The sequence below is a fragment of the Herpailurus yagouaroundi genome, unplaced genomic scaffold (assembly GCF_014898765.1).
Source record: "Herpailurus yagouaroundi ecotype Mexico unplaced genomic scaffold, PumYag 28, whole genome shotgun sequence".
NCBI classification, from domain to species: domain Eukaryota; kingdom Metazoa; phylum Chordata; class Mammalia; order Carnivora; family Felidae; genus Herpailurus; species Herpailurus yagouaroundi.
In genome coordinates this window covers 15,340,006-15,365,306 of record NW_024412376.1, presented here as the reverse complement: position 1 = coordinate 15,365,306, position 25,301 = coordinate 15,340,006, and the positions used below count along the sequence as shown (strand labels likewise).

Genomic DNA, 25,301 nt, shown 5'->3' with positions numbered 1-25,301 from the left:
TGTTGAATTTTGTCAAATGATTTTTCTGATTCAATGGAAATGATCATGTATTTTTCCATCCTTTAGTCAATTATTATGGTGCATTACATTAATTCATTTTGGGATGTTAAATCAACCTGACATATATGGGATGAATACTTTTAGTCATAGACAGTGTTTTCATAGTTTAAATTTTTTTGAAAAAATTTTGGTATTGTGTAAAAAAAGTTTAGTATTATCATTTTTCTAAAATTTTCAGAGAATTATAATCCCGATTTTCTTTGTGGAAGACTTTTAATAATTAATTCAATCCCTTGTATGGGCCTATTCATATTTCCTACATTTTCCTGAGTCAATTTTAGTAATGTGTATCCTTCTACAATTTGTCTGTTTCATCTAGCTTCTCTTATTTGTAGACATAAAGTTTCTCATTCATTAGCTTATCAACTTGGAATTATATTGACATTTTAAAAGAAACAATTTTTGTTTTATTGACTTTTTCTGTTTCATATCTTATTGATTCCCCACTATGCATAGTAATTTTTTTCTTTTGTTTGCTTTGGGTATAGTTCACTGTTCTTTTTCTTGTTATTCAGGTGGCAGCTTAGGTTAGTGATTTGAGATCTCTCTTCTTTCCTAATGTAATCAGTTTATTTTAAACATCTTTAATGTTTTATCATCATGCATGTAGATTAGGTCAAGAACTGTGTACAGAAGAGTCCTCTGTTTAAGATTACAGCTGTATCTTTTAATTCTTACAAAGTTCAAAGGGAATCCGTTGCACGTTAGTGCCTCGTCTTTCCTATTTATGTTACCTCTTTCACTTTTCCTTGTGCTCTGCCCTCCTGGCCCAAATGAGTTCAGGGCTTTCAATTCAGCTTTACATGGCTGTGATGATCAGTACAATCAAATAACTGTTACTTGGTTTTTCTTTATTGGAGTTAATACATCTGAATTCAGCTTTTTTTCTCCCTTCTCATACAACCACACATCTATTTCAAGGATTTATCTCCATACTTCTCCAGTCTGGATGCACAGAAGTGAGAAACTTGTATGTAGAACATTTGCAAGAAAATGAGACAAATTACACTGTAAAATCACCTGCTCCTAGCAAGTTTCTTTTTAGCTTTTGTGATAAAAAAAATGTCTGTCTCTTTGATTACTTAAAACTCCATTTCCTAATATTTCTTCCCCTTTGGTATTCCAGGCTGATAACTTTCAAAGAGAGGAAAAAGTAGTAGTATTGTCCAAGCTTTAGGAAGAGAAGCATTGCAGGTGAAAAACAAACAAACAAACAAAAAGTCTTTCTTTTTATAGTTAGCATTACTATTATTTGTTACTTCAAATTCATATAAAAAATGTATGTTAGAATTTGTGTGTATGAAGACTACTTTGTAATCAGTTCAAAATGTCAGATTAATTTTTTCAATTAAATGTTACTGTAGCCTGTTAAGTGCTAGCTATTTTTCATGGTATGGAAACACTAAGCTGGAATTCTAATGAAGGAAGAAAGGAGCCACGAATATGTATGATACTATACGTCAGCGAAATAATCATAAAATAATATTTGTTTTTTCTTTTGCCGGGCATCTGAAAATGCTTATGCATCAAAAGTGGTTAAAACAAAATACAAACATTTTTAATTGTTAAACTTTTCCTAATAGTAAGGGATTTTATTCTTGAACATCAGAGGTAGATCGATGTGCTTGGCTCTCACAAGGATATGTAAGATTTTTATATGCAAAATAGCGATTGCCAGATGTGCTTTATCTATATTAGATGGAAGAGGAATATAAATGAGGTCAAGTACTCAGCGTGCATAGCATGACATTTCAAAATGTTTCTAGTCACACATCTTATTTTCAGTAACATCTTAAATCTGTCAGTTGGTAAAATTAAATGACATTCCCTAAGACATCATTATTTTAGAACCTGGAAAGGGAGAATACTCATTTAGTATCTTCTTTTAAATTAGCAATTTCGAAGAGAGGATTACATCATTGCTTAAAATTCAGGGGTGAAAATAAAGGAAATTAATTGGCAGGACCCTGAAGTATAACTTTGATGTCATGAATCTAAATGTTTGCAATAACTATAAACCTATGATGAAAATGCGATATGCTTATACTGACTGGTGCATCCTCCAAAGAAAAATTAAAAGCATATATCTCTAACCAAGGAAAGCACAAAGTTCATTTTAAATATGGATGCGCTGGTGATAGATGCATGTCAGTCCGGAAGAAATACAGCTATTGCCAGCAATGAAGCAACATAAAAAATAATTCTTATAAAAAGCATCTTAAAACAAAATCATTACAAAACGACTACATCTTTCATCATCTGCCAAGTTTTTGAAATTGTTAAATTATAATAATGCAGGAAAGGACAGCCTCATCAATAATTGAGAAACTTCATAAATTGCATTTAAATGATGTGTGAAGAACAGAAAAAAATAACATCGGACTTTGGAAAATATAGAAAAAGTAAAACTTTTCTATTGCCATCTCTGTAGTACCTATAAGGTGTCAGGAACTATGATACAAGATATATGTAGATTATTTCTAATAATTTAAACATTGCTGAAGATGTGTGTCCTCTTTTAAGGGTGAAAACTCCTGTTTGTTATCACTTACTGGCAGTTGGAAAAATGAAGGTTTGAACTGAGTTTACCAAACATAAATTTCATGGGAAGAGTTTTTCAGGTCTCAGGTATCACTACCATTTATCTAATTATTTCCTTATTGACCTGAAAAATATTATTCATTTAATAAATGTTTTAAGATCTTCTTTGTGCTAGTCATTAATCAAGTTTGTGGCAGAAAACAGTGGATAAACAGACAAAAACCTATGTCATAATGGAGTTTATAGTCTAGTAAGGTACTCATATACACACAAAAATAAGCAACAAAATAGAACATATAAAATGTTAAGTAGTGAAACATGTCACAGAAAAAAATAAGGCAGGGAAAGTTGGAATCTGGTTGGGAAGGGTGGTCAATTGTAATTAGATTAGCTAGGGAAAGGCTTGCTAAGACAGTGATTTTGCACAAAATGTGAAAGAAGTAAGAGGATTTACAGGAATTTTATATGGAAAAATATAACTCTAGCATGAGAAAATATTAAGTAAAAACACTTTGAGATGGTAGTATGTTTATTTTTGAATACATGTCAATTTGTATAACTACTTTGCCATAAAACTTCCATCAACTTTTCATCTCATTCATAATAAGGATCAAAAACCTTACATCTGTATGACAGCTGTATTTTTCCTATATCTATCTCCTCTTGCCTACAAGTTGCCTTCTTCCACATTTCTCTGTCACTATAATTATCTCTTTCTGTCTCAAGGATCACTTGAACTTCTCTGTTAAGTGTAAACTATAGATAACAATGGAAAAAAAAACAGAAAGAACACTTAATAGACAATAAAGCACTCAGAGATGATAGTTGCTTGGACCAGCATGGTAAAGTATAAGTGACAAATGAAGTGGTTGGATCCTTAATATATTTGGAAGGAATTGCCAACAAAATGTTATGACTGACTGATGGTGGAGGGTAAAACAGATTCAGAAACAAGTGCAGGGTATTTGGCCTATAAAACCAGAAGGAAGGAGTTATCACTTACTGAATTAGAGAAAAAAAAAGGAATAGAACAAATTTGAGGAAAATATCAGGAGTTTGTTTTTGACTATCTTTACTAAGTACATTAAACACATTATTGGAGGTATTAAATCAGCATATATAAGTCTGGACTTCAGATAAAAGTCTCAGATGGTTGATATAAACTTAAGAGTCTATTTCAATAGGCTTTATTATTATTTAGACATGGGGGGCCAACATTATTAGGTATGGTCAATAAGGAGGAGAATGCCATTGATACTTTAATGACACACTGTTGCAAGGTAGTTTTTTATACAAATCTCAAAAGAGAAGGAATACATGTCATGCCATGGGGGATGGACTACATGGGGAAACCCCAGGATCAGTCATGAGGCAGGGGAAAGAGAGGACCCATGGGCAAGAGATTTTATTGTGGTTTCTGTGGGAAGGAACAGGTAAGATGACATAAGAAAACTTAATACTGACTAATTTGACTAATGTCAACGGACTCTGGGGCATAGGTGCTGTCCCCAGTTGTCTGATGTCTAGTACCGGAGCTATCAGGGCAAGTGTCTAGTGGCCTAGGGTGTGAGAGTCTGAAAAAGGAGGCTGGTGGGATTGTAGACTCTGTATTTGTTGGTTGGCACCTTGAAAGGGTACCCCTGGGAGATGGATTCTTCTCAAAGAAGAGAGTGATGAGGGATGCAGGAAACCAAGGCAATGTGACTCAGAACAAGGTGTTTCTAGCATATGTATGCAGGGCAGATGTTATAGCATCAAGTTTACATAAGTTAGAAACATGTCAAATACAGAGTTGTCACTGGTAGGTGGTGTTTAAAGCCATGATTATGAATATCTTTAAAGCAGAAATGAAAAGTGAAGTACTTGAAATGATTGGTAACAGATAGAAGCTGGTGCAGGAAGAGAATCCTCAGGGTCACAGCTAATAGCATCCTCAATGAGGAAAAACTGAGAGCTTTCCCCCTAAGGTCAGGAACACAACAGGGATGTTCACTCCCACTACTGTTATTCAACATAGTGTTAGAAGTCCTAGCCTCAGCAATCAGACAATACAAAGAAATAAAAGGTATCCTAATCAGCAAGGAGGAAGTCAAACTTTCACTCTTTTCAGATGACATGATACTCCATGTGGAAAACCCAAAAGACTCCACCAAAAAACTGATAGAATAGATATATGAATTCAGCAAAGTCACCAGATATGAATTCAATGTACAGAAATCGATTGCATTTCTATGCACCAATAATGAAGCAGCAGAAAGAGAAGTCAAGGAATCCATCCCATTTACAATTGCACCAAAAACCGTAAAATACTTAGGAATAAACCTAACCAAAGAGAAGAAAAATCTATACGCTGAAAACTATAGAAAGCTTATGAAAGAAATTGAAGACGACACAAAGAAATGGAAAAACATTCCATGCTCATGGATTGGAAGAACAAATCTTGTTAAAACGTTGATACTACCCAAAGCAATCTACATATTCAATGCAATCCCCATCAAAATAATACAAGCATTCTTCACCAAGCTAGAACAAGCAATTCTAAAATTTGTATGGAACCACAAAACACCCCGAAAGGCCAAAGTAATGTTGAAAAAAAAAGCCAAAGCTGTGGTATCACATTTACAGACGTCAAGCTCTATTCAAAGCTGTAATCACCAAGACAGTATGGTACTGGCACAAAAACAGACACATAGACCAATGGAACAGAATAGAGAACCCGGAAATGGACCCACAAATGGATGGCCAACTAATCTTTGACAAAGCAGGAAAGAATATCCAATGGAAAAAAGATAGTCTCTTCAGCAAATTGTGTTGGGAAAACTGGATAGCAACATGCAGAAAAATGAACCTGGACCACTTTCTTACACCACACACAAAAAATAAACTCAAAATGGATGAAAGACCTAAATGTGAGACAAGAAGCCATTAAAATCCTCGAGGAGAAAACAACAACCTCTTTGACCTCATCTGCTGTAACTTCTTACTTGACATGTCTCTGGAGACAAGGGAAACAAAAGCAAAAATTAACTATTGGGACCTCATCAAAATAAAAATTTTCTGCACAGCAAAGGAAACAACAAAACTAAAAGGTACCAATGGAATAGGAGAAGATATTTGCAAATGACACATCAGGTAAGGGTTAGTATCCAAAGTCTATAAAGAACTTATCAAAATCAACACCCCAAAAAAACAATCCAGTGAAGAAATGGGGAAAAGACATAAAGAGACACCTTTCCAAAGAAGACATTCAGATGGCTAACAAGACCCATGAAAAGATGCTTAACATCCCTCATCATCAGGGAAACACAAATCAGAACCATAATGAGATACCACCTCACCCCCATCAGAATGGCTAACAATAACAACTCAGGTGACAACAGATGTTGGAGAGGATGCAGATAAAGGAACCCTTTTTAATTGCTGGTGGGAATTCAAGCTGGTGCATCCACTATGGAAAACAGTATGGAGGCTCCTCAAAAAATTAAAAGTAGAATTACCCTATGACCCAATAATTGCACTACTAGCTATTTATCTAAAAGATACAAAAATGTTGATTCTAAAGGGCACATGCACCCCAATGTTTATAGCAGCGCTATCAACAATAGCCAAACTATGGAAAGAGCCCAAATGTCCATAGATTAATGAATGGATAAAGACGTGATATATACATTTAATGGAATACTCCTCGGTGATCAAAAAGAATGAAATCTTGCCATTTGCAACAACGTGGATGGAACTAGAGTGTATCATGCTAAGTGAAATAAGTCAGAGAAAGACAAATATCATGTGATTTCATTCATATGTGGAATTTAAGAAACAAAACAGATGAATATAGGGAAAGGGAAGCAAAAATAAGATAAAAATAGAGATGGACACAAACCATTAGAGACCCTTAAAAACAGAGAAGAAACTGAGGGTTACTGGTGGGATGTTGGGTGGTGGAGAAGGGCTAAAGGGGTATGGAGCATTAAGGAGGACACTTGGGATGAGCAATGGGTGTTATATGTAACTAATGAATCACTAAATTCTGTTCCTGAAATCATTATTACACTATATGTTAACTAACTTGGATTTAAATTTTTTAAAAAAGTTTAAAAAAAGATATGCAAAAACAAAGAAAAAGGCTTCTGCGCAAGTGAAGAAAGCAATCAAAAGAATTTGTCCCTGAGAAGGCATTTATGTTTAAGAGACAAAAACTTTAAATAAACTATTTTAAATATTTAAAAAACTAAAAGAAGTGGGCACCTGGGTGGCTCATTCAATTAACTCGCCATCTCTTGAATTGGGCTCAGGTCATGATCTCATGGTTCATGAGATCAAGCTCCATGTCAGGGTCCACTTATTAAAGATTGAGCATGGAGCCTGCTTAGGACTATCTCTCTCTCTCTCTCTCTCTCTCTCTCTCTCTCTCTGTCCTGGCCCCCCACTCGAGTTCTCTCTCTCTCTCAAAATAAATAAATAAACTTTAAAAAAACTAAAAGAAGTTATACCTAAAGAACTAAAGGAAAATATGAGAACAATATCTCCCAGAGACTATCAATAAGGAGATAGAAATTATAGTAGAGAACAAAGTAAAATTCTGCAATTGGAAAATACAACTGAAATAAATATTTTATCATTTAGAAGAAGAACAGTGAAGTTTAATATAGGTCAATTGAAATTATCTAGTCTAAAGAGCAGAGAGAAAAATAAATTAATAAAAATCAACATCCTCAAAGACCCACGAGGCACCATAAAAATTATCAATATGTACATAATGAGAGTGCAAGAAGGTAAAGAGAGAAAAAAAGGATTAAATGAATATTTGAAAAAAATAATCACTGAAAACTTACCAAATTTGATGAAAACATGAATCTACCCACTCAAGCAGCTCAATAAACTCCAAATAGGATAAATCTAAAGTTATCTATACTTAGACACAATGTAATCAAACCATTGAGAGTCAAAAAGAAAACCCTCAAACGAGCAAGAGAGGTGACTCATAATGTACAAGAAATCCTCAATAAAAGTAAGACCTGAATCCTCATCAGAAACCCTGCAGGGTTGGAAGTTTTGTAGGTTGTGAGATGATACAAAGTCCTGAAAGAAAAAGTTTATCAACAAAGTATCCTATATCCAGTAAAAGTATTCTTTAAAATTCAAAGAGAAATGAAATTCCTAAATCAACAAAAAATGAGAGAATTTATCAATTGTATTACCAGTTAAACCCTACTTGGTAATGGTGGTATACATATGGTATATTTGTATATGCTGCTGGATTTGGGTTCCTGGTATTTTGTTGAGATGTTTGCTTTTCTTTTTTTACAGGGGATATTGGCCGTACCTTTCTGTTTTGTGTTGACTTTTGTCTGATTTTGGTATCAAAATTAGATACCTCATAGAATAATACTGGCCTCATAGAATAAATTAGCAATATTTCATCCCTTTACAATTTTTGAAAGAGCTTGTTAAAGAGTATTATTAATCTTTGAGTGTTAAAGATTAATTAAAATTTGTTTGTTAAAATTTTCTGGTGAAGATATCTAGTCCCTTTTATTGTAGGAATTTTTAAATCATTAATTCAATGATTTTACTGGTTATTGGACTATCTATATTTTTTATTCCTTCTTGAGTTGGCTTTCGCAGTTTATTCTTTCTCAAAGTTTGTCTATTTTTTTCTTGGTTATCTATTATATTGGCATACAGTTGTTCACTGTATCCTCCTGTAACCCTTTTTCTGCAAGTTTGGTAGTAATATCCCACCCTCATTTCTTTACGTTCTCTCTCCTTCTGTCTTAAGTCAGTAGCTAAAGGTTTGTCTTTTTTAATCTTTAAAAAGAATTAAATTTGGTTTATTGATTTTCTCTATTACTTGTCTATTTTCTATTTAATGTATGGCCATTCTAATCTACATCATCTGCTTTTCCTGCCTTCTTTGTGTTTGACCTTTTTTTTTTAATTTTTAAAATTGGGCTATTATTGATTTGAGATCTTCCTTTTTAATATTCAAGTTTATAGCTGTAAATATACCTCCAGGCACTGCTTTCGCTAAAGCTCATATGTTTTGGCATTGCTGGATTTTCATTGTCATTCATCTCAAAGCATTTTCTCCTTTTTTTAGGATTATTTTTAAATCGATGGTTATTTAGTTTTGTGTTGTTTAATTTTCACATATTTTATAATTTCCTACGTATCTTTGTTACTATTGTTGACAGTATCCTTGAGTCAAAAAGTGTCTAAAGAACTCCTCTGTGTCCTGAGCCAAACTGTATTGTTCGACTCAATAATCCTTGATTTCAAAAGGGAGATTCCTATTTACTCCCCCTTTGTGCAGCCCTTCTTTCAATCGGTTCACCTGAATAATTTTCATTCTTTCTTTAAGTGTCAATTTAAGTCACTTTTTCAATCTATGAAGTATTCCCCCATGTATATATTTTCCTTTCATTCATTAATACCTCTGTCAAAGCACCTATTGCTTTCTATGATCATTACAAATTTTCTTGTCATCATCTCATACCCAGTTAGAGCCCACCTCATACCCAGTGTCTGACAAGTACAATAATATGTACTGAGTAGGTATTTGCTAAAGGATTATGAACCCTAAATGGCATGGTCCCAACTCCCTGTTGTCCTATTACACACTCACTCACTTTGCTCTGGCTGCACTACATTCCTTGGCATCTCCATTTACATTGTCATGTTCCTGCCTCAAATCTTTGGCATTTGTTTATTGCCCTTGCCCTGAACTATTCCCTTCACAGCCTTTTCCCCCCATCTCAAATCAAAATAGGTCAAACTGGACCTATTACAGGCTTATACTTGTATTTATCACTCATTATTATATGCTTAGAGCTTCAAATATTGTTCGAGAAATAATTTTTGAAAAAACAAATGAATAGATGAATGAGTGAAAAGTGGGTGGGAATGGGGAGACAAAAAGATAGGGGATTTCTTAGGAACATAGTTTAATATGCAATAATACCTTTGAGGTGGGCGCCTGGGTGGCTCAGTCAGTTGAGCATCCAAGTTCAGCTCAGGTCATGATCTCGTGGTTCATGGGCTCAAGCCCCTCGTCGGGCTCTGTGCTGACAGCTCAGAACCTAGAGCCTGCTTCAGATTCTGTCTCTCCTCTCTCTCTGCCCCTCACCAACTCACACACTGTCTCACTCTGTCTCTCAAAAATAAATAAATGTAAAAAAAATAAATACCTTTGAGGAATATTAAATAAAAACTTGTGCCTATGTACCAAGCTGTTTTCTAGGCATTTAAAATACAATATTTAATTGAATCTTTTGAAGTCCTTTTGAGACATTGTTTAATTCTCAATGTCTTAATTAATTATTGTTTAAAATTTTAAACAATAATTAATTTAAAAAATTTTAAACAGTATTTATGTGGCAGAGCCAAGGCTCAACCTATTATTTGACTTGAGTGTCTTTTTTTACAACATATATTCTAGGACTTAGAGTACAAAATAACAAGGTGCCAGATATTGAGGGAGAAATTTAGACCTGATTTAATTTCTTTGAATGATTAGAATTCACCTTGGAATATCAAAAAAAAATTTTTTTTATTTCAAACTGTCAAGTTTAAAGCTAATTAATTTCTTGTCAAAATCATTTCTCTAAAATATAGCCAGTTAACAAGGAATGTTAGTGAGAAACATTAACGCATTAACAGATAAAACAGTATTATTCTGACTCTTTAATATATGCACTGCATTGGTAAAATTATTTTCAAAAATCTGGTTTATAGTAATTATTTGGGTATAAACATACAGATACTTCAGATAGATTATTTTTTCAATCTCCTTTGTTAGCGGTTATTATGTTAAAAGATTAAAAATAGGGGTGCCTGGGTGGCTCAGTTGGTTGAGCAACCGACTTGGGCTCAGATCATGATCTCACACTCTGTGAGTTCAAGCCCCATGTTGGGCTCTGGGCTGACACCTCAGAGCCTGGAGCCTGCCTCAGATTCTGTGTCTCCCTCTCTCTCTGCCCCTCTCCTGCTCATGCTCTGTCTCTCTCTGTCTCTCTCAAAAATAAATAAATATTTTTTAAAAATTTAATATTAAAAATAAATGGCTTGTTCTAAGTTTCTACAAATGGTAAACTTATAAATTGATTTTAGTTGAGGTATCAACATCGTAACAAATATAAATATAAATTATGTATATATACACTTTCTGTTCATTTTAATCACTCTAGAAAGCAATAAAAATATACAAGTTCAAGCAACTATTGTGTAAAATTAAAATTTCCAAATATTTTCTATGTTTTCTGACTTAACTTTTTTGTGTTTGTTCAAGATTGTTTTGTCAATATTTTCTTTTGCCAACCACATCCCACAGTTCATTGTTCTGGGGTAGCAAGCCTTATGCTCCATTTAATGTTCCTTGCTTATATCATTTTTGGGCGTAGACCTCAAAAGTGACCCCATTTCGGAAAATAAACCAGATCTCACTCCATCTCTGAGATTATTTTTGTCAGACCATGTGGCCCTTATCCACAGCAGCCTAAGTGACATTCCAAGATAGTGAGGACTCTTCTGAGATGCTTCAAATTGTATCCTTTCCAGAATCCTAGTCCACAATCTCTTCTAGAGTGCTGCTATCAACACAGAGAGGAGTCAAAGATACTCCCTTATGAGAATTCTACCCTCTAGAATACAGCTGGCAACAGATGATCAGATATTTGCTAATACTGCTACAGTTTGAGATCTAAAGCAAAAAATCACCAATTATCTTCAGATTTAAATCAGAAGAACTTCTTAGATAAAATCTTCAATCACAATAAAGTTTGAAGCAGAAAAATCCTTTACTTCTCAATAACCAGTATCTCAATATGTACCACCAATATATTGTAGGAGAGGTAATTCATGCACCTTTGTTTCTCTGCCTTTATTTGAGATACATTATTTTTAGGTAATTAATTAATCTGGATTATGAGGAAGGAAAAAGAGAAACAAGAGTTTTTTGAAAACATATCAAAGGGTTTATTTCCACATATGCAAAGTGCCCTTGAATAGCCAATAATCTATAATGATTGAAAATGCATTTTGCCCATGAAACATATAACTGCTTATATTATTGCTTAATATATCTTATACTTACAACTAGACAATGCCCACTGGTATATTAAAGCTCTACGATTCCAACAGAAAAGAAACTTCTTACATAGGATTTTAGAGTTGCTGGAAATTGTTTGAACACACTTTTTTTCCCCTAAGTAATATTACTTGATACCAATAAAATTTTTCTTTGAAATCTTTCTCTACTGCAGAGTGACTGATGCTTTACTTCCGTGGATATCCCAAATGTATCACTAAGGCAGAATAACCTTCTGCAGGCTAAATAAATAAATAGGTTGAGGTTTTACTTTTGTAACAGTGGCAAGATTAGTTAACTTAATCATTAAGCTAGACTTTACATATTACCATTTAATACACTCCTTCACTGAGCACACATGATTTCAACTTATTATGATTTTACTCTGTTTGATTTTTTAACCCCTATCTTTATAGATAATCAACACCTCAGAAAATGAAAGCTTGGCAAGGGGAATTATTAAGACTCTTCAGTAGAACATAAACTGGCCCAAGAAGCATTATGGACATGGTAGAAGAAGCCCAAGACATGGTAGAATTGACCCATCTTAGGGGCTCCTAGGTGGCTCAGTTGGTTGAGTGTCCAATTTCAGCTTAGGTCATGGGCTCAGGTCATCCTCCCACAGTTCGTAGGTTTAAGCCCCAATTAGGCTCTGTGTGGATAGCTCAGAGCCTGGAGCTTGCTTCAGATTCCGTGTCTCCCTCTCTCTCTGCCCCTCCCCTGTGCTCTCTCTTGAAAATAAATAAACATACTTACCTGGCAGGGGAGATACCATGATCACAAAGGTGGTTTTCCCAGGGCAAGGCTTATCCATTGCACTCCGGATGTGCTGACCCCTGCAATTTCCCCAAATGTGGGAAACTCGACTGCATAATTTGTGGTAGTGGGGGACTGAGTTCACGCTTTCCCCTATTAAAAATAAATAAATAAACAAATGTTAAAAAAAAAAAACCAAAAGGGTTGACCCGTGTGATTTTTTTTTTCTTTTTCTTCTCAATCTATGTCAATACTGTTAAAAGCTGAAAGACTTCTATCTAAAAATATTTCAGGGAATCAATTCAATATCATTCAATATCAAAATACAGTGGTTTGCACATGAAAAAGATTTTGGAAATTCTGCTGTTTTATGTTTAACCACCTTAGAAAGCCAATAGGAAGCACTGTCAACAGAAGTTGAGTCCTGTATCACAACTAAAACAAAAATGTCACTGATTCAACTAAAACCTTCTATAGGGCAAAAAAACCAAACCCATGAAATGGTAAGGGAAAAGAAGTGGATAAAATCTCCATAAAACTTCTGTCTTGAAATAAATTCTGTTCTTCAGGATTCTCTGTTATATCGATTAGTTTCTTGAATCTTTTGTCAATGCCAACTGCTATCTGTGTCCCATCTTCAAGTACCTCTTGCTTCTCAGCTTGACCCTAATGACTACGTTCTTCACTCTCCTCCATTATTTTCCAAGTTTCCACCTCAGAGGACCCAGTCTACTTTTCTCTTTTTGTTCTATGATGGGGTACACCCCTGATAAACTGCCATTATAATACCCAATTCACAGAATTGCAGATTTGGCAAGCTCCAGTCACAGCCCAAAGACGCACATCTAGAGGGCCTTAGATTCAATGGGATGACTGTTTTGTACTCTTGAATTTTTATTTTCCAAACCGGGTTAGCATTTTGTTTATCAACTTATTTGATTCACAAATAAATAAATAAATACGTATTAAAACATTTATCTTTGGACTTTTAACTTCAGCTCAAAAATGTAGAGAGCTGGATGGATGTCATCCTCCACCCGATGAGAAAAGTGCTGGATATGTTCCAAGTTAACAAACTTGCTTCAATTCTTCAGAGAAATGAGGTCATAAGGCAAACAACCAACCTGAAACGGAGGCATAGAGAAGTCGGGGGCCTGCAGTTTAAAACAGAACCCACACACTAGTTTTCATGGGGAATGTGCCACTAGACGCCAGAGAAGCCAGTAGGAAGATGAAATTATAAAATGTAATGCATTGCTGAAGGCTGAGCGTGGGCTAGCATGGAAGTGAGAAGTCTACAGACCACTCATATTTGCAGTCTCCGTCCTTTTTCAGGTGTCACCTTTAGGAAACCCACCAGGCTTTCTTGGGGGAGCGTAGGAGAGAACACCCCTGACGTGCTGACTTGGGTAAGAAAACAGCAACTGCAGGGATTTGCTAACATCATTTGCCCCTATTTCCCTTATAAATTAAAATGCTTAACCTGGGGGCTCCTGGGTGGCTTAGTCGGTTAAGTATCCGACTCAGGCTCAGGTCAGGATCTCACTGTTCATGGGTTTGGGCCCCATGTCAGGCTCTGTGCTGACGCCTCTCAGCTGGCAGCTCAGAGTTTGGAGCCTGCTTTGGATTCTGTGTCTCCCTCTCTCTGCCCCTGCCCTCCCCACCTTTCTCTCTCAAAAATAAGTAAACATAAAAAAAAAAAAGGCTTAATCTGTAGAGGCAGAACAAGGAAGCACTATCCTGCAAGCCAATCCAAGAACCTTAGAGAACTCAAATAGGATAAATAACAGAGGTAAACAAACAAAAGCCCACACCTAGAAGCAGCATGTTTGAGCTGCAGAAATGCAAAAGATGAAGAAAAAATCTTGAAGGTATCTGGCAGAGGGTGGTGGTGGTATACTTGCAAAGACAAGAGAATAAAAATTACAGCATTCTTTTCATTGGAGACTCTATAAGCGATAAGGCAATGAAGTGACCTCTTTAAACTGTTAAAAAAGAAGATAAAATCTTATTAACTCAGAATTTCACACTCAGCAAAAATATCCTTCAAAAATGAGAAAAACAAAGTGCTGCTCAAGCAAACAATAATTGAGGGAAATTATTGCCTATAGACTTACTCTATAAGAAACATTAAAGGAAATTCTCCAGCGAGAAGAAAGATGGTATAGCAGAAACATGGACTATAATAAAAATCAGAAATGGAATTAATAAAGTAAAAGTCTCCTTTTTTAATTTCTTGTTGTTAATTGCTCTAAACAATAAACCATGGCAAGCAATGATAATAACAAAGTATTGGCTGTCAACTGAATGTCTGACAACAATGGTACAAGGGATAGGAGGGAGAAATTGGGAATAAGTAGGATAATATCTTTACACTACAGTTAAAGAAGTATAATAGTATTTGAAGGTGGACTCAGATTTTTTAAAATCTCTATTTTAAACCCTAAGGCAACTACTAAAAAAGTTAAAAGTTATAAATATTATTAAGTCAATTGAGATAAAAGGACATAATGGAAAATTCTCAATTAAAACAAGGAAAAGGATAGAGAAAGAAAAAAAGATATTTAAAAACTACAACAAATAGAAAACAAGCAAGAAGATACACTTCTAATCCAACTATATCAATAATAATTTTTACTGTTAATGGTCTAAACAGTTAAGATACAGAAATTGTCAGATCTGATTTTAAAAAGCAATAAACAACCCATTTATATTTACATGAAGCCTCGTTTTAAATGTAAATACCTTTATAAATTAAAAGCAATGGCTAAAGAAATATATATCATTCAAACACTAACCAAAAACAGCTGGAATGGCTGTATTTATTGCAGGTAAATTAGACTTCAAAACAGAGAAGATTATCAGGGATAAACACAGACAGATAGTATATAACAATAGAGACACATTTTCAAAGATGATGTAACACTCCTAAACATGTATTCAGCTAATAGAGTAGTATAAAACATGAGGCATAAAACAGTAAATCTTAATGGAAAAATAAACAATTCCACATGACAGGGGCTATGGTGAATACAGAATTTATGCTCCATTTAATGCACCAACATTCAGAGGAAATAATGCTATTGTATTAAGAAAGACTGTGACCCAGTATATCCTAATATGCTTAACTCTACACAAATGTGCAACTTTTGAAAAGAAGTGAGTCATTTACAAGGGAACTGGTTCTGGGAGAGGAAAATGAATGATGGGCATTATGAGGAAAGTCGACAAATACACATGCTTTATAGTGATCCTGTGGGAGCAGTTTTCTTTGGGATAGCATTCCTGACCTCCTGCTGGCGGTGGTTTTTATAGTACTAGGGCATGTACCAAGGGCAATGAGTCAAGGCTAGACATCTCCTCCAGTGAAATCCTCCCTATACCTCTGAAACTCTTACTTTTCTTTCTCTTATCAGCTGCATTTAATTTTGGAGGGGAAAGTAATTATGAGAGGTGCCTGTCAGAAGCCACAGGGATCTGTACGTCAGCCTATCTCCATTAATGTTTTAATTACTGTCGCCTCACAACTCTTAACGTAAAACTAAGCATTGGGATGTGGTAACATGGAGACTTAACTACGCACAGCTGCTTCCTAAGCTACATTCTGTATCTCTGAATTAATAGTGTACATTAAGTCTCTCTGACTTAAAGTGCACAATGGGAAGCACATTTGAAAAATCCAGAGTTACTCAGCTTCTCGCAGATTTTCTGAAATACCTCTGTTCTTAGTGAGTTACAGGTGCTTTTCAGCCATGTTCCCAGAGTTTTCTGGAGAATATATGCACATATACGATCACTGAACTCTACAATCGATGTACGTGGACGCATGTACAGCAATTTGGAGCTGAATTTCCGGGTCTGGCATTCTAAGTACTCTTCTCATATAGTGAACCACATTTTATTGTGACGACTCGTTTCTTATACACTTTTGCATTAAAAAAATAATTGGACATTGATTATGAAGAGTTTTTACCATAGTGGTCTCAGAAAATCTGAAATGAGAAAATACAAAACATTTAAGGGATTGTTTTAAATCACGTAGACTGTACATTATTTTCAGGCTAAATTCTGAGACTACTTCCATGGTTGCTACTCAATACATATTTATTGAGTAAATGATCTCATCCTGTCCTCACTCAACAATTTTAGGTATCATATGTTCCAGTTATCTATTGCTGCGTTGAAAATCATCCCAGAACTGAGTCTCTTAAAACAACTATCCGATACATTTTGCTCACAAATCTGCAATTTTGGGCAGGACTTCGTAAGGACAGTTTTTCTATGCTCCATATGGTATGAGCTGCAGTGGACCAAAGATGGAAGTAACTAAAGATTCAGCCACTCACATACCTAGTAGTCGATTCTGTCTGTTGTTAACAGCTTCACTGGGCCTCCGACTAGAGCACTTACTTATACGAGGCCTTTTTGTGCCTTTGCTTGATTTACTCATGACATGATGGATGGTTAAGTTCTAAGAGTAAGCAACCCCAAAGAACAAGAGAGCCAGAAGAAAGACCACTGTCTTTTCTGACGTAGATTCAAATGACGCAGAATCACTTCTGTGGTAATCTGTTCATTCAATATGAATTAATAAAATTCGCATGGGTTCAAGAGGATGAAAATATGGTCTCACTCTCTAAAGGGAGGAATCTCAAAGAATTTGTGGGCATGTTTAAAGCCACTCAAATCCTCTGTCTGGCCACATGTTATTTATATTTCTTCCATAAGCAAAATTCGTTAATTCCCTTTTAAGACCCCTTAAAAACTTGTCTATTCAGTATCAGATTTCAGCTCGAGTTCTAAGATCTAAATTATGTAAATATGTACCTCAAGTATTTTTCTTGAATATGCCAGCAAGAGTATGGTTCTTCTTTATCTGAAAACCTATTAACTAAAGAGATTTCTCTTCATTCCACACAATAAACATACAGTGATTCAAAATGGAAAAAAAATAAAAATAAAAATAAAAGATAGGTGCACAACAATCACTAGTCCATAGTGATTCCGAAATCCATCAGGCATATTGCCAGTTCTTTAATTAAAGTTTAAAAGTAATTTCCAGAAGTTGTTCACCATGGCTCCTGTCTCTCTCTTTCAGGGTCTTGGTTCCCCTTTCTGAGTCATTCTTTCTTTTCCGTAAAACATAGACCATATTTTCAATACTATAGATTTTCCAGCCTGTCTCTGACCTTGGAGTTTAGGGATCTAATTATCTATTTAAATTGTTTCTCTCAGTACAAGCTGGTATATATTCCTTAAACAAGGAATTGACTTTTTTAATAAATCAATTTATAATCTATTGCATTAGACAAAAGCAATACCCACTAATCTCTTGGGTTTATGAGACAGTGGCCTTATGATTCCTAGAAGCTCTGTTGTTTAATAGTATTCTATTCATTAGTAGTGAGTCAATAGCCAATTCTAATTCCAGGGACAGGGAACATGACTCCACTTCTGTATGGGTAGAGGAGGGTCAAAGAATTTGCAAACAAATTTAATACCTCAGTGTCATATAAATTTAATTTTGATTTTAAATATTTTTTGCAAATTTAATCCAGTTTGTAAGTACAGAGTATTCTACATTAACTTGGTGAAGGAGTAAATAAAATATTATTTCTTTTGAGCTAAATTGAGTGAAGTCATTTCTAGATTGTGTGCCCCAGTTTCTTTTCAACTTATGTCATTCACATTTTAAGACACCAGGTGTAATGTAAATGGAATAAGAAAATATGTGTGAAAGAGATACATAGGCAGGAAAGTTTTTCAGAATTAAAGCATAGAATTATCATCATTACCAGGAAGAAACTTTCTTCCTTAATTGGTTGTAATTCCATTGTGAATTGACATGCTATCCCATAAAAAAAAAATTGCTTTTCCTTAAAAATGAGAAACGATTATTTTTCCTTTTTGGAAATGTATATTTCTAAGGTCACAGAAATGAGAAGGTTTGCTCTAACATGAACTTTCTCTTAGTCTTTCTGCATACCAAGTTTCCTAAATCTAAAGTGCAAAAGGTAAATAAATAAATAAATAAATAAATAAATAAAGTGCAAAGTGTAAATGGTATTAGACACCCTCTGCATCTATATCATAATCATTAATTATATGTGAGCTCTTGGTAAAACATTATAAAAATATGAAATCTATATATAGCTGTAGTTTTCATTAATTCTATTAAATGTATTTAATGATACAAGTCTATTTCAAAAATAATACATCCGAATTAGTACATGACTCTCAAATTATAAACCCCAAATACAATACTATTGAAATGACTCAACCATTCAAATTCCATAGAATTTACATGGTCGTAGCCCTCATTCTCATGGACAATAGTCTCTAGGGAATAAAATTAAAAGAAGCACTGTGTTTATGTTGCTTTAGCCATACATTTATTTTACACTGAGATGTAAAATATCTAGGCCATAAAAATAAGTATCTCCTTTTTCTTGTTTAACCAAAAAGCACAAAGACAAGTTAGGCAAAATTATGGCTGAGAGGGAGGCCATCTTTATTTATTTTTTAATTTTTAAAGCTAATTGTTTAGCATGCTTAAGCAACTTTAGCTATTTTCCACCTTCCTTCATACTCATTCTACCAATTGCAGTGATCCTTTGCCTCTGATCAATATCCAATAGCATGAAACCTTTCCAGCAATGCTTATTCGAGTGTGTTTCACATTAATGATCTCGGTCTGCTGGAAAACCAATTACACATTTTCCATTTAAGCTCTGCTCTGTAATGGATAATGTTTGCATTAAAGATCTGTCAGCTGTGGTTTGCTGCCAGTCGAGGGGCATACATAACTGAGATGGCTTTAGGAAAAATGGCCCAAGCAAGATGTTATTTTCAAGAAACTCTTGAAATAAATAAAGATAGTGAAATTATTTGTCATTATTTTCTTTCCTTAATAAACCATATTTACCTATGCTCTAATGTCTCAACTGATATACCACTTATGCTATTTCAAAAATGGAAGTTAATAAATATATATCCAATGTCTTTCGTGGGAAAAATCAGGCAAGATTATGAAATATCAATTCAACCATAGTCTATTAAATGCTTAATATATGCAAGGGACTGTGTTAAAAGCTTAAATTTTATTACTTTATTTATGTGGAAAAGATAGTATTTATAGACCTAGGTAAATATATATAGTTATATAATTTACATATTTATACATTTATAATATATTTATTTTATACATAATATATTACTATATATTAATATTTCATATATTAATGTATACTCTATATTCATAGTAATATACATAGTTGCTAATAATAGTCACCTCTATAGGAAAGTAGTTGAAAATCTACAGAGGAAAGGTGACTTATTTGTTTTTCTGAATACACTTGTCATTTTTACCATGTGCTTATTTTGCCTTATTATTTAAACATCTATTTTAAAAATAAAAAATATTCAAACCCAAACCAGTAGACCTATATCAATTTAGCTTATCAGGAGCAACGTACTGCTTTCATTATTAAAAAATAGTTAAATGATTTTAGGGAATTAGTGTTTGAATCATTAAAGCACAGAAGAATAGTAACTGTGACTAAACCAACTGAACAGGCCAAAATTATTTAGTGCATCAAGGATGTCAACGTACAGGACATTCAAAAATCTCAATCTTTCTGGGAAAAGTATTGAATTAGCAAAACTGTTACTGGATAGAAGCACATCTTTGAATATATGAAGGATTAAAAAAAATTTGAGTCAGCACAAAATCTTTTAAGTATCCATATTAATTTATGGCATTTCTCCAAGGGTCTCTCAAATTCATTTGACTCTTTCAGATATTACCCAAAACTAAAATTGAGAAAGATGATAATCCATATGTATAATTTTTCTTCCACTCGTACTCCTTACTGTTCCTAAAATTTGGAATGGTGTGCAATGTTGTTAATACAGTATACTTTAGTTAGTCTAAAATTTTCAGAATCTATCTGCATAAAAACAGAATATATTATACTTTTAAATTACATGTATTTCCAATTATTTCTATCACAATGGTTTATAAATACATTAAGTAATGGTATTTCAGCTGAAAATTATAATCATAAGTTCTGATATTCTAAAACCTCAAACAGTCAGTTTTTTCAAAGTGCCTTACTCTAGACTGGTGCTATCACTCACATTTATCCTATTAAGGTTTCTATAAGAGTGTCTCTGCTTATCAACTGCATCAATTTGAAATAAAAAGATTTGTAAATCAAAATAAAACATTTTAAATACATATCTAAAAAAATTAGACATTAGGAGAACCTGGGTGGCTCAGTTGGTTAAGCGTCTGACTTCAGCTCAGGTCATGATCTCATGGTCCGTGAGTTCAAGCCTCGCGTCGAGCTCTGTGCTAACAGCTCAGAGCTGGAGCCTGCTTTGGTTTCTGTGTCTCCTCCTCTCTCTGCCCTTCCCATGTTCATGCTCTGTCTCTTGCTGTCTCTCAATAACAAATAAACGTTAAAAAAAATTTTTTAAGTCTAAAAAAAATAGACATTATACCAATTACTATTTTTTCAAAATATATGCAACTCATTTGGTTGACTGGCCATTAACATTTAGTGAATTTCTTGATCTGAACCAGGCTTCATGCTAAGGGCTTTATACAGATTATCCCACTGAGTCCTCACAACAAACAAAATCTGTTTTATAAATGAGATATACAAGGCTTGGAGGGGTGTGGTAATTTTTCTAGGTACCACAGCCCTTCAATAGCAGAACTGGGTTCCTATTCCTGGGAGTATGACTTTATGTTCTAAGCTCTTAAAATCTAGTTTATACTCCTAATTTGAAAAATGTGCACTTAGTTTTTTGTTTGTTTGTTTGTTTTTGTTTATTTGCTTTTCTGCAACATATTGAGAGTTCAGATGGTTGATTTGAATTGATAAAAATGACCTCTCTATTCATGCATGCTGTACACATACCTGAGTTAAGGTAGGTGGTAAAGGACAAATATATATTAGTTTAACAAACTGAGATTATAATTCATTAGCATTGAAATCATTGCTCAAGTAGATTTTCTCTTTCTTTGGAGAAACTGAAGAATGCATGCAGAAGCCTTTATAATTCTTGCTACATATATATATTTAGAATTTCCCCTGAGAACACTGTATGATCTCAGAATAACTCCACATGTCTCCAGTTCAATAAAAGAATTTAAAATATATGCCATTACTCCTTTCATCATAGTTTTTTACTGTAATTTCTCTATTCTTCATAATCATAGTTAATACAAAGGTAAGGCAGAAAGCCATAATGTATAAGATTCTCTGTGCCGGTTGAGTGTCTGACTTCGCCTCAGGTCATGATCCATGGTTCCTGAGTTCAAGCCCCACATCAGGCACGTCACTGTCAGTGTGGAGCCCACTTCAGATCCTCTGTCTCTCTCTCTCTCTCTCTCTCTCTCTGCCTCTCTCCCACTCACCTCTCAATCTCAAAAATAAACATTCTTTTTAAAATAAAATAACATTTTCTAAATAAACAAATTGGTATTCCTTCACATCTCTAATCACATATCTCAAAATCACAATGTCTACCTTATGTTATTATAACTTACCTCTAAAATCTTTCCTCCAGTCATAGTGCACTGCTTCCTCACAATATCATAACATATTTCTAAAGAATAGTTCATCTGTTACCTGAGAAAATAAGTTGAAGAATTGGAACATATTGTAACATTGAACACATTGTCTCAATCCAAATGCATCTTTTTAAAAAAGCCCAAGTTCTACAGCTGGGCAATGAAGAACAAACATTATTGTATTATTTTGAAACAAATATTGGAGGTTACTTTTAGAATAAGTTAATGTACTGACCTAACACAAAAAACTCTGGTTTAGAAGTATATCAACATATTTTTAAATAGCTTTCACAAAAGTACCTTGAACTTTTTGTATTTTTATAATTATGTGTATAATTGCTATATCTTTGTAAACTTATGACTTTATTCTGATTGCATACTTGGAAAGCCTGGAAAATATGGTAGATACTGGATCAATTTTAAGACTAAAAACAACACAGAGGATTGTTATAAGTTCGAAAAGCATTCTATATTTGTTGTGTAAAATGTACTATCATCATGGATATTTAACATGTATAATTTTATAAAGTTATGTTTTAAACACTATACATTTCTGAAAATAAATCTGATTCAACAAACATGTTTTGAGTCCTACCTTGGCATGTGGGCCTGAGACCCACACCTGATTTCAAATAACTCAACATTGAAATCCCAAGTTCTACATGTGTGTTTACTACACTGATAGGCAAAGCTCTCACAAACTGGTTACCTGTCCCCAAATCAATAATCATTGAAGTGTAATATTTAAAAAGCCAGTTAACTAGCAGGGAGAGATCTGTAATGTCAAGAACACAGGAGAAGGCGTAGAAAATTCAAGTTCTATAAATGATAGTAATTTAAAAGTGTAAAAGTTCAGCGACCGTACATAAAAAAAATTCTATGTTTTAGAAGCGCCTGGGTGGTTAAGTGTGGGACTTTTGATTTTGGCTCAGATCATGATCTCACCATTTGTGATGATGTCATGGTTCGTGAGACTGAACCCCACGTCGGACTCCAAACTCAGCATGGAGCCTGCTTAGGATTTTCTCTCTTCCTCTTTCTGTCTGCCCCTCCCCATTATGTTCTCTCTCTAAATAAATAAGCATTTTCTAAAAATTCTATGTTTTAAAACAAGGAACCACTCTGTCTTTTGTTGTTGTTTTTTTTAAATTTTTTTTCAACGTTTATTTTATTTTTGGGACAGAGAGAGACAGAGCGTGAACGGGGGAGGGGCAGAGAGAGAGGGAGACACAGAATGGGAAACAGGCTCCAGGCTCCGAGCCATCAGCCCAGAGCCCGACGCGGGGCTCGAACTCCCGGACCGCGAGATCGTGACCTGGCTGAAGTCACCGCTTAACCGACTGCGCCACCCAGGCGCCCCTTGTTTTTGTCCTTAGTACTCTACCATTTGTTTCTTACATTAATTACATACTAGCACCAAAATGACCTTCCCAATCTGGTAAATAATGTTAACCCTAAAATTTGACTAAGTCAAATTGTTTACGTCCTTTGCACTCAAACAATTCAACAAAGAAGGCAATAGGAGAAATACATGTGAATACTCTTCCTTCTGGCAGAAAGTAAAACCCTACGGTCATTGTCTGCTTGCATTAGCTTATCATGTAGTGCAAGGACTATTTTGTGCATTTCAAACAGAAAAGCAATTTAATTGATATTTTCCAAGGCATACCTTGTATATTTCATTTAAATGTTATGTAAGCCTTTGGTCTCAATTTGTATTTTTTTAATGTTTAAGCCACTGCAGTTTTTCTAGGGCCTTCTAGAAATTTTTGGTATGTACTTTCATAGCTTAACTCATCTTTTAAATCCAAATAATTTGTTTATATAACATAAAGAGCCCCAAATTATAAATGCTAGAAAAGTGACTATAAATATAAGTGAATTGATATATGATTTTAAAAGAATTATTACAAATATCTGCATGACATTAAAATATAATTTACTACATATAATTAATATGGACCATATAGTCAAAATCTTTCTATGCATAAAAGCAATGATTCATTCCTTGACTACTTAAAAAGTTTAAATACAGATCAACTTAAAAAGGCCAAAATTAAACAGAAATTTGAAAGATAAAGACATATTATGTTTAATTCATAAAAAACCTCATAAAAATTGATAAAAGCACAAAGATCCAAAGGAGTAACTACTTTCCTTTCATATTTAATTGTTTTTACCTTGTTTTAGACTTATAAACATACTATTTCTTCTACTGGCTCCTCCTTAAGAACATATTTCAAATCAAAACAATTTAAATACTCTCTTTAAAATACAAGAGCCTCAATACTATTGTTATATCAGTATAATATACACGAATGCTGCTCACAATGAAAAGAATCTAAAAGAAACCATTTTGCCATAAAATTTATTTTGAAACCCATACTGAAACAAGAAAATACACTTTTAAAGTAACTATAATGGCAACGTATAGATATGCCTGACCAGTCTGTGTTTTTGTCATTTATTAGATTTGTTAAATACTTTCAGTCTCTTCCATGTAGCAGAGAATATATTTAATTATCTGAAGTCAGATTTGTAAAAAGAATGTGGGAGGATTTTTTTTTCCCCTCTAAACCTTTAGCCATCTCTGGACAAATGAGAGCAGAGAATAGTGTGTTTAATAGACTAACAGAATATGAGATAAATACAATGCCTAGTTTGAACAAAGTCAAAAATTATTTTTGTTTCACTGTCCCTACTAACTCTACAAAGATAAGGCCATCATTTCATTAAAAGCAGCATATAATAAACATTTACAAAGCTATAATGGTAACATTTTAATAGAACAGTGTTGAACATTAGCATTCCATAAAGGGAAATTTGAAAGAATTAGAAAAAGAGACATAATTGATTTAGAAAAAGCAATTTTATGAAAGCATTTTACAGAAGAAATCTCTAATGGCAGGGTTCTAATATATTAAAATTATAACTGTGAAACTTTTGAATTCTTATATGAGGTTACATCAATTTCAGGGTGTCATAATGAATGTTGAAGAAATGAAAACCAAGTTTAATTAATAACTACAATATGCTCCCTTCATTTTATGTGAAACTAATAACCAAAATATTTTATATCTTTTTTTCAAAATTCTCCTATGCTCTTAGAATTTAAAGTGCATATTATAGATAATAGAATTATATTTTATCTTATGCATGTAATGAGAGTTCTTAGTTGGCAAAACAAGTGAGTCCCCTCTATTAATTTTTAAGTGAATGGGGTTGATTAATGAATTTTAGATACTTCTAAGAATCTTTATAAAGACTGGAGAAATA

The 25,301-nt window shown here is 33.9% G+C and overlaps 1 long non-coding RNA gene and 1 other non-coding gene across 2 annotated transcripts; one reads left to right on the top strand and one right to left on the bottom strand.

The window, feature by feature from the left end:
- Positions 1-810: 810 nt before the first annotated feature.
- On the bottom strand, positions 811-12,577 carry LOC121011055 (uncharacterized). The gene is made up of 3 exons (XR_005781549.1): positions 12,468-12,577; positions 11,171-11,175; positions 811-821 (listed from the first exon to the last, which is right to left on the bottom strand). It is a non-coding gene; the product is annotated as an uncharacterized LOC121011055 (long non-coding RNA).
- LOC121040512 (U1 spliceosomal RNA) lies at positions 12,435-12,598 on the top strand. Its single transcript, XR_005795341.1, has one exon. It is a non-coding gene; the product is annotated as a U1 spliceosomal RNA (small nuclear RNA).
- Positions 12,599-25,301: the final 12,703 nt, after the last annotated feature.